We start from the raw sequence: 9456 nt of genomic DNA, 5'->3' as shown, positions 1-9456 counted from the left end.
TGAGCTGCGGTGGTGTGGGGGCGGGGCTTCTGAGCTGTGGTGGTGTGGGGGCGGGGGCTTTGTCACAGATACCACAAAGTCATAAATGGCACAGCCGCGATGACAACCCTGCACAGCCACAGGCCAACGCTAACAACGCTAACAACGCTAACGAGCAGACGGCTGTGAGAAACACTGTGACCCCGATACGTTGGGAAATACATAGACTGCTCCAGCGCATAGTGCACACCTAGCTGCCTCTATCGGTACAAGCAGGTGAAAGTAGGGGTGCACAGATCGATCGGCACGCAATCTGTATCGGCCCGATTTTGACCTCAAATATGCGATCGGCTGATTGCCGATATTTCTTTATATTATTATTATTATTTTATTTTTAATTTATTTTTTATAAAAGAAAGCCCTATCACTAATCAGGCTTTCCAACGATATAAAATACAATACCAATTGGTATTATTAAAGGGGAGAAATAATCCACCGAAATAACGTTTCCAAACTTTTTTTGAGGAGTTTATATATCGGTGATTGGTGATTGGTAATCGTCGGTGATCGGTTGGGCAGATATTTCCCATAGGCGATCGGCAATCGGTGATCGGTGCACCCCTAGGTGAAAGTTACAAAAAATGTGCATTAGGCAGTTCCATGCATGTTGAACAGATGGGGAAAAGAGTTCAGTCACGACTATTTTAAAAATAAAAATAATAAAATTAAAGGGATAGTTCACATTTTTTAAAGTATATCCCTATTTGCTACTTACCATTGATTATGCTGGTTGGTAGAGATCTTTCTCAGCACAATCGATGCTGTTCCTCATAGCAACTCTGTAAAGTTGGGCAAAAGCCAATGCAAGGTCAATGTGGTCACTCTCCTGTATGTACAAGCTGACTGAGGCTCACTAAAAGGTCATCCACAGTCACACAAAGTCAATATCAGTGAGCTTCAGTCAGCTTGTCCATACAGGAGCGTGACCCCATTGACATTGCATTAATTTTTGTTCAACTTTTTAAAAAAACTATCCCTTTAACTAAAATAATACATAAATAGAGAAAAACATGGAGGTTTACATGGTCACAAACTCACAATATTACAATCAGACAAATAAAAAAAATATAAACACAGTAGTAGGCTTCCATGTACTGTATGAGTCTTCACCATGGCTCAGCCTGGTAACTATGTGTCAGGTTGCTCATGAGGCAACAGGCTCAGCCTGGTAACTATGTGTCAGGTTGCTCATGAAGCAGCATGGCTCAGCCTGGTAACTATGTGTCAGGTTGCTCATGAAGCAGCAGGCTCAGCCTGGTAACTATGTGTCAGGTTGCTCATGAAGCAGCATGGCTCAGCCTGGTAACTATGTGTCAGGTTGCTCATGAAGCAGCATGGCTCAGCCTGGTAACTATGTGTCAGGTTGCTCATGAAGCAGCAGGCTCAGCCTGGTAACTGTGTCAGGTTGCTCATGAAGCAGCATGACTCAGCCTGGTAACTATGTGTCAGGTTGCTCATGAAGCAGCATGGCTCAGCCTGGTAACTATGTGTCAGGTTGCTCATGAGGCAGCATGGCTCAGCCTGGTAACTGTGTCAGGTTGCTCATGAAGCAGCATGGCTCAGCCTGGTAACTATGTGTCAGGTTGCTCATGAAGCAGCATGGCTCAGCCTGGTAACTATGTGTCAGGTTGCTCATGAAGCAGCAGGCTCAGCCTGGTAACTATGTGTCAGGTTGCTCATGAGGCAGCAGGCTCAGCCTGGTAACTATGTGTCAGGTTGCTCATGAGGCAGCAGGCTCAGCCTGGTAACTATGTGTCAGGTTGCTCATGAAGCAGCATGGCTCAGCCTGGTAACTATGTGTCAGGTTGCTCATGAAGCAGCAGGCTCAGCCTGGTAACTATGTGTCAGGTTGCTCATGAAGCAGCATGGCTCAGCCTGGTAACTATGTGTCAGGTTGCTCATGAAGCAGCATGGCTCAGCCTGGTAACTATGTGTCAGGTTGCTCATGAGGCAGCAGGCTCAGCCTGGTAACTATGTGTCAGGTTGCTCATGAGGCAGCAGCCTCAGCCTGGTAACTATGTGTCAGGTTGCTCATGAGGCAGCATGGCTCAGCCTGGTAACTATGTGTCAGGTTGCTCATGAAGCAGCATGGCTCAGCCTGGTAACTATGTGTCAGGTTGCTCATGAAGCAGCATGGCTCAGCCTGGGCTTTGGGCTTCCACAGAGGAGCGAGGTCACGGTGCCGTGTGTTCTCCACGGCCCTAAATAGTTTCTGCTTGTGTCCATGGCGTGCCCGGGGTGACATCGCTTCCGCTGCGGTTGGCAGCTTTTCCACACGACTTGGAGTGATAACAGTCACCTACATCCTCTTTATCCCGGCTCCCTTTCACATCCTAATATCCCTCACCTGCTTCCCCTTTCTTCCTGGGCCCCTGGGGTCAGTAACTGAACTCCATCACTAGAGACGAGGAAACGCTTATTTATGGATGCTACAGAAACTATATCCTCATTCACTCTCTGCCTTTTCTTCATTTTCTTTTCTTTAGATTTATGCATGCTATTATGAGCGGTAATGGTGCTTCCAGTTATTCAAAGTGCTCCGGAGATTCATTTTGCATAATTCTTGTTCTCCTCTGTCACATTCTTTTTTAACAAAGTGTGATTTAGTCATGCAAATGTGTGACTTACACTAAACTTTTTGTCACGGCACAGGTTTTCCAGCACAATGGATGTTCTTTTATTGTACTCCACAGAGCTCAGCTGATTGACTCATCTTTTATTATTGGGCTTCTCTTCTGACGGGAGCGCAGCCTTGTTGTATCCTGCTGCTTACATACAGTAGCAGCCTCATTGCTCACCCTGATCATCACAGCCCTGCTTTCAATTCTTCCAATTTCACCTCTGCCGAAAGATCTTTTTCTATCGTCTGTGTAATTGACATTTTGCACAGTAGCTCGCGCTAAACTAAAATGTGCAATAACTGAAATTTAATCCCTCAAAAGTAGCAGTGAAGAAGTAAGGAATCCCCCCACACTTTTCAAAGACCTTTGCAGTCAACTTTAATTAACTCTGAGCCAATGGATCGATAACCGTGGCCTCACTTCAATGGCTGGCTCCCCACATTCCCACTGAACTGGATAAGACTCATACTGCTGAGGCTCCACTAACTGTCTCTCTCTCTCTCTCTCTCTCTCTCTCTCTCACACACACACACACACACACACACACACACACACACACACACACACACACACACACACACACACACACACGCACACACACAGTTATGGCTCTCTTTAATATTGCATAAAGCTTAGGGGCACCGGAGGACTCAGCTATTCCGCTCCTTTGATCAACATTATCATAACACTCCGTCACTTCGGATATGTCTATTCTGGGATTCATATATTGTACTGCTAAAGACATCACAGGCGCTTGACCTATCCGCGGCTGCCTTTTATTGAACTGGACTTTACTGCACCGTGATACTGTGTTGCATTTCAATGGCGAGGAGACATTTTCTGCTCTAAATGCTAATGTACGGCCCCGTCGTCTGACTATATTTGCTCTGCCTGTAAAACCCTGCCTGTCTCTCCTGGCCTACGTTATCTCCCACTGCTCGGATGGCCCCTGCCTGCAGGATTGTGCTTTAGATTGAGCGCTGGCCTGCGGGACTGGTGTGTGTGTGTGTGTGTGTGTGTGTGTGTGTGTGTGTGTGTGTGTGTGTGTGTGTGTGTGTGTGTGTGTGTGTGTGTGTGTGTGTGTGTGCGCGTGCGTGCGCGCGCGTGCGTGCGTGTGTGTGTGTATATGGGTGTCTGTCTGTCTGTAGCTGTGTGTGGTCTGGAGGTGGACGGGGGGGTATGTCATTATAGCTGCTGCTTTTTCACTCAGGACCCCCGACAAGAGCCACAAACATGTGTCTCCCCTTTTCAACAGTTGTTCCGTCATAATGTTCTTCTGACCGGCGCACATTTCCGCACTGGAGAGGTGCAGTGGAGTAACACCAAAGTCGTTACACGGCCAACGCGTGAAACGGCGTGCGTGAGCGAGCCGAACACCGTCCATCTGTCTATAATGGACGGCCAAAGGGCTAATTCCATAGTCCCAAATGTGGTTAGTGTTTTAAAGCGTGGGACTTCCTGAGGAATCCGTCCTCGATTCTTTCCATCTTTAGTGGCGTTTTGTGAAGCCCTCTCACCCTACCTCTGTTGGATCTTCGGGGGGTAGTTGATGTCATAAAGTCCTAATTAACACCCTTGCCAGACATTTTTATTGACTTTTTTTGTTGCAAATCACCAGAGAACGAGTGTAGAACGGCGCTACTGTCTGGCCGGCCTCATCTCGGAGGGTAATGACTGAACATCATAAAAGGGCAAGACGGAACCATAAATATCAAAGGAGAATGACGTCTGATCCCGATGTAATTTGCGAGAGAAGGCCGATAACGCGATAGAGAGCTTGTGAAGACGTCTCCACGCCCACAGCACACACCCTTTGAGCAAAAAGTTGGTGCAGCGGATTTACGAGTGTCCTCATTTGTCTGTCTGTGTAGTTTGGCCCCGTGCCTTTTGAGTTCCAGGAAGTATATATATACGGGTTCACATGGGACATGTCCTGAGTGACTCCTGCCCGTCCTATAGTGCGTGTTTTCTCACCTGCAGTGTCCTCAGCAACAGGCCGGGCCAAATGCTCAGAGTATCTCAGGGCGACGACGTGCTGCGTGGGACTGCGAGGAGAGCCTTTGTAGTTTTAATCCAGTCCTTATGTGCAGGCCTTGATGCATTCACACCCGGGCTCATGTGCTCTCGCGTGTCACGTATGTCTGAGTGCTATACAGTATGGTGTCAGAGTGACCGCTTCAACATATGTCGCGCTCAATTCCTCGTGGAACATGAGCACATGGAGAAATGATCTAGTCATTATCTGGTGGACAATACTTTCCTCTCTTTGTTAACAGGTTTCGAGACAACATTATTTAAACATTATTGCAACGTTATTTTTCTGCTTTCACCCATTATCTTTCAAAGCATCTGTTACTGATATTAGAAATGATGTGTACAGAGAGTCTGAATGCTATTTGGGAATGAACAGTCGAGGCTGCATTATGGCATGCCTGTCTGGTACAGACATGAGAGAGAGAGAGAGAGAGAGAGAGAGAGAGAGAGAGAGAGAGAGAGAGAGAGAGAGAGACTAAAGAGCATCGATGCTTTCGACATCCTTGGGAAAGGAGGGACATGCCCTCGCCATCCTGGGAAAACACACACACACACATACACGCACACACTTATGATGATGTCACTTAAGTGATGTCATCAGTGATGCCACTTGGGCAATTGTGCATTGTGACATCACTGATGATGTCATCAGTGCCGGGGCACGACCCATTGCTGCGCAGCAGCTATAATTACAACTAGGCAACAAAACATCAAGATATGAACTGGATTTCAATGAGAGCAGAGTCATTGTAGTTATTTCTGTGTAGTAAAAGCAGAATCCCAATACCGTACAGCTCTCTCATCTCAGTGTGTGATTATTTCACCCAGAACATTTAAGGTGATTGAACTATTTTCCAGTGATATCTTGGAGAAAATGAGTTTCAAAGGCTAGATGAGATCTGCCTTGTACCAAAAGCAAACTTCTGAATCAAATCAATCTATCCATCAAAAAGATAGATAGATGGATAGATTGATTTGGATAGATTGATTTCCAGTGTTTTGCAGAGCCACCCAGCCCCACGCTGGCTTACAAGATAGCTCCATACATCATGCACCATACACAAGCAAACTCAGGAATCATGCAAACAACAAAGTATGTTGCCATTTCCCCCAGGCTTCACAGATAAAGTGCACATGCAATACACTTTTTCAAAAGCATATCTCAAAGGTCAAATTAATTTATTTTTCAATTTCGCCCAAGTCGTATAACACACCTCTTCTTTCTATGGCTAATGGTGCCTGATCTCAACAGAGTGATCTTTTTGGCTTCTGAATCTACTGTATGTTCTCATTAAAAACATTATGTTCATAGTTTATACCACATGTAATTATGTTATTTCCTTTGAGGGAATCATTTGTTTTTAATATCCTCTAATCTAATCCTTTAATCCACTAAGTGGATTTTAATTTGTTAGTCAAAGTGTTTCCAACCCCATGACCCTTTACTGGATCTGATGTAACTCTGCCTTGTGGCGTCAACTGGGGTTTGTATTGTAAATTATTTTTTTAATATCGTATTCAATCATCTGCAGCTCCACATTTTTATGCTTTCTGTGTATAAGTAGCAGCATCATCCCATATGTATGTAGCACATATGCATCATTTATATCTCTGTCAGTTGAAATGAGTCTCAGTCTCTCTCTAATGTAAGAATTTGTTCTATTGGTCTAATCATTTTGGATATTATCGTTTTACCCTCTACCGTTTCTGCAGGCTAGGATAACTTTACTTACTGTAGGCCATATGCTGTTCTTTATTAATAGCTCTCTGCATACTAATATAATGCCTACCATACAGTAAAGGAATGTAATCCATCCCCATATTTCACCAATTATTTTAATATTCTGTTCACAACTGAGCTACATTTCTTTTTGATAATACTGTACATGGCTACTCTTGACTGCTGATGCAGTCTCAATGCTCTGAGGGTTCAATTTGGTTTAGTTTGCAATTTAGCTTTTGCAATATTTTGCGCAGCACTGTCAGAAAAAGCTCTGGGTGAGTCACTGTTGGGTCCGTGTTGCCTACAAACTCTAACCTCTCTGGTCTCGTCTGTCTTTCAACGTACTTTGTTGAAAGTGCTGCCAGATTTACTCGACATCAGAGAGAATGTTAGAATACAATCCATCCCATCCCGTCCCATCCGCTACCCATCTTAGCCCAGGCTTGCTTGTATCTCTGCTCTGCTCTGCTGTGCGCCACGTTGCTTCTCAACTTCCCTCCACGTCTCAACTCCTCTGTCTCATCCTCCAGACGTTCCTGCATCTCTTTCTTTTCCTCCTTCTCTCTGGCTTTACCCCCTCAGAACCTCCAGTAATGCGGCGGTGCAGAGGCCCGCATTGCACTGAGTCAATAGATGGATGGGTGGATGCGTGCGTGGCTCGGGAGGGATGCAGGCTTGGATGTGTCCTTCAGGATACTTGAAGATTCAGCAACACATGCACACTAATGGCCCCACCGTGGGCCGCGTTGACATATATTGGACCGAATTAGGAGTTAAGGGCTTGATGTTCACCGATCCGAAAGCTCCTGGGTTCTGATGCCGTGTCTTTGCAGCTCCCTGGACGTACCAAGAGGCGGCCAAACAACAGCTTTCATCGTGCTATACTGTCACTCCTGGCAACACTCAAGATCAACCTTCATTATGTGGGGCAGCTGCCGCTAGCACGTCAAACTGATGTTTGGCGATCAGTGTTGGGAGTTAACTAGTGACTGTACAGTAATTCCACTACTTTTTGCAACTACTGTAGTAATCTAATGAACTAATTACTATTTAGTTACTTTAGTACTTGAATATAGCGCTAGCTAATAGAGCTAGTCCGGGGACAGATGCAGCCTCACTGCCTGGCAAACACACAATGCTAGATACAATGATAGATACAATTTGACAATATCTCTTGTCCCACACTGTGCCACAGCAACACTAAAATACCTAATATGTCAATATGTGTGCATTAATAAGAGAATCGAAGCAGACTTTTAAAAGTAACACAAAAAGTTACTTTCCCTAGTAACTAATTACTTTTATTAGTAATTCAATTAGTAATTCAATTTTTGAGAGAAGTCATTAGTAACTGTAACTAATAACTCATTTTCAGTAGCTTGCCCAACACTGTTGGTGATAGACACTTGAAGGGTTTGTGGAAGCTGAAGTGAATGGTCTGTTGTAAAATGCGTAAGGATAAAAACAGTATTGCATTTGTCCCACATATCCAAAACGTCATGTCAGTGATAGAAGTGTGTTTATTTTGTACTTTCTTATTCATTATTATAACGTTCATGCTAATTAAGTTTTTGGTGCCTCGGCCAGGCTTCCATAGCGTACCTGAGGGAGTCTCCTGAAGGCCAAGTGTTATTCTGGGTGAAACACTGGGGAATGGGATTAGGTTGTCCGTGTCTATCGGGTATTACTGGATTTGCCTTTAAGAGCATTCAGTTGAAAACTGTCCATCTGTCTGTGGGTTCAGGCCGGCCTCAGCCAGCATGGCAGATGACCATTACCTGCATTACCGCACCCTGCAGTGTGGCGGCCGACCTGTTTTATTCAAGATGAGTGCCGAGAACAGGTTGACTCTAGTCAACGAGGGCAATTATACTTTTTCTTTTTTATTATTTATAATATTAATATATTTATTTATTTTTCTTTTCTTTCTATTATATTGTTCCATCTTGCCGGAGGCAACACGCGCCACGCACAAACAGACACATCTTGAATAAGCATCATCTTTTTATTGACTTTATATATTTACTGTCAGAATAGCCGGCTTGACCATCCTGCGTCTTTGCCTTTGTTCTCTGATCACACAGCATGTGTTATATATCGGTATTTGGGGAGTATGTCAGACGGGAGGGCTCCATAACTTTGTCTATAAAGCCGCAGCTGTAATATGTTGTCAGCTCGCTGTGTGAAACAACTGAGGTATTGGCCGTCTGACCCTGGGTTTCCATAGGAGGGTGTTCCGCGTCTTTCGGCCGCGATCCGCTTCCCATGCTTTACATGGTGCCATAATTCCAAAACCTGAGCCCTGCCAGTTAATTGGCGCTCCTTACATGGACGTGGGCATCGCAGTGACGAATAGCGACGGAGCAAACCGCATGGATGCAAAGCTGCAGCTCAGAACTGTCGCCACAACCCCAATCAGATGCGGTAATCACTCTGGTCCCAGTAGTCTGATGTTAAAGCCTGTCTTCAGAAATAGAAGATAAATTGCCTGCTGTCAGATTTAAATACGGGGTCAATATTTCGGTGTTCGGCACTGACAGCACAAGACCGCAAATTCAAACTATCTCTTGCCGTGCGTCAAATCAGAAGTGCTGATCGTCGTCCGTCGACCGACGGTGAAGGCTCTTGGTTACATACAAAACGCAGTATATTTCTGATTTGCTGTGCTCCTCTTATTGCCTGCACCCCTCCAGCCCCCAAGACTTCAACCACAACCATCACAACAACTCATCTGCAATTCCCCTTGACGCAGGATACTTGTTTATGCTTGTTTGTTGATTCATGTTTAGCCTCCAAGACGCCGCCCGCCGCCTGACGCCGTGACGGCACACATGAAATTGCTGAACTTGTATAGTCAAAGCAAAGGCAAAGGCAGTGATGGGCTTATTAAAAGACACTGGGAGTGGAGAGGAGGAGCTCAGGTCGGGCTGCAGCTGCTGCATTGGCTGTCTGCTCAGCAAGGAGGAGGGGTGGAGAGAGAGAGGGCGAGAGAGGGAGGGGGAGGAGGGAGGAGGGGGGGGGAGGAGGAGGAGGGCAATG

This window comes from Poromitra crassiceps, assembly GCF_964638095.1.
Source record: "Poromitra crassiceps genome assembly, chromosome: 18".
In the NCBI taxonomy this organism is placed as follows: Eukaryota; Metazoa; Chordata; class Actinopteri; order Beryciformes; family Melamphaidae; genus Poromitra; species Poromitra crassiceps.
The sequence above is the reverse complement of the archived record's forward strand: the minus strand, read 5'-3'. Positions refer to the sequence as shown.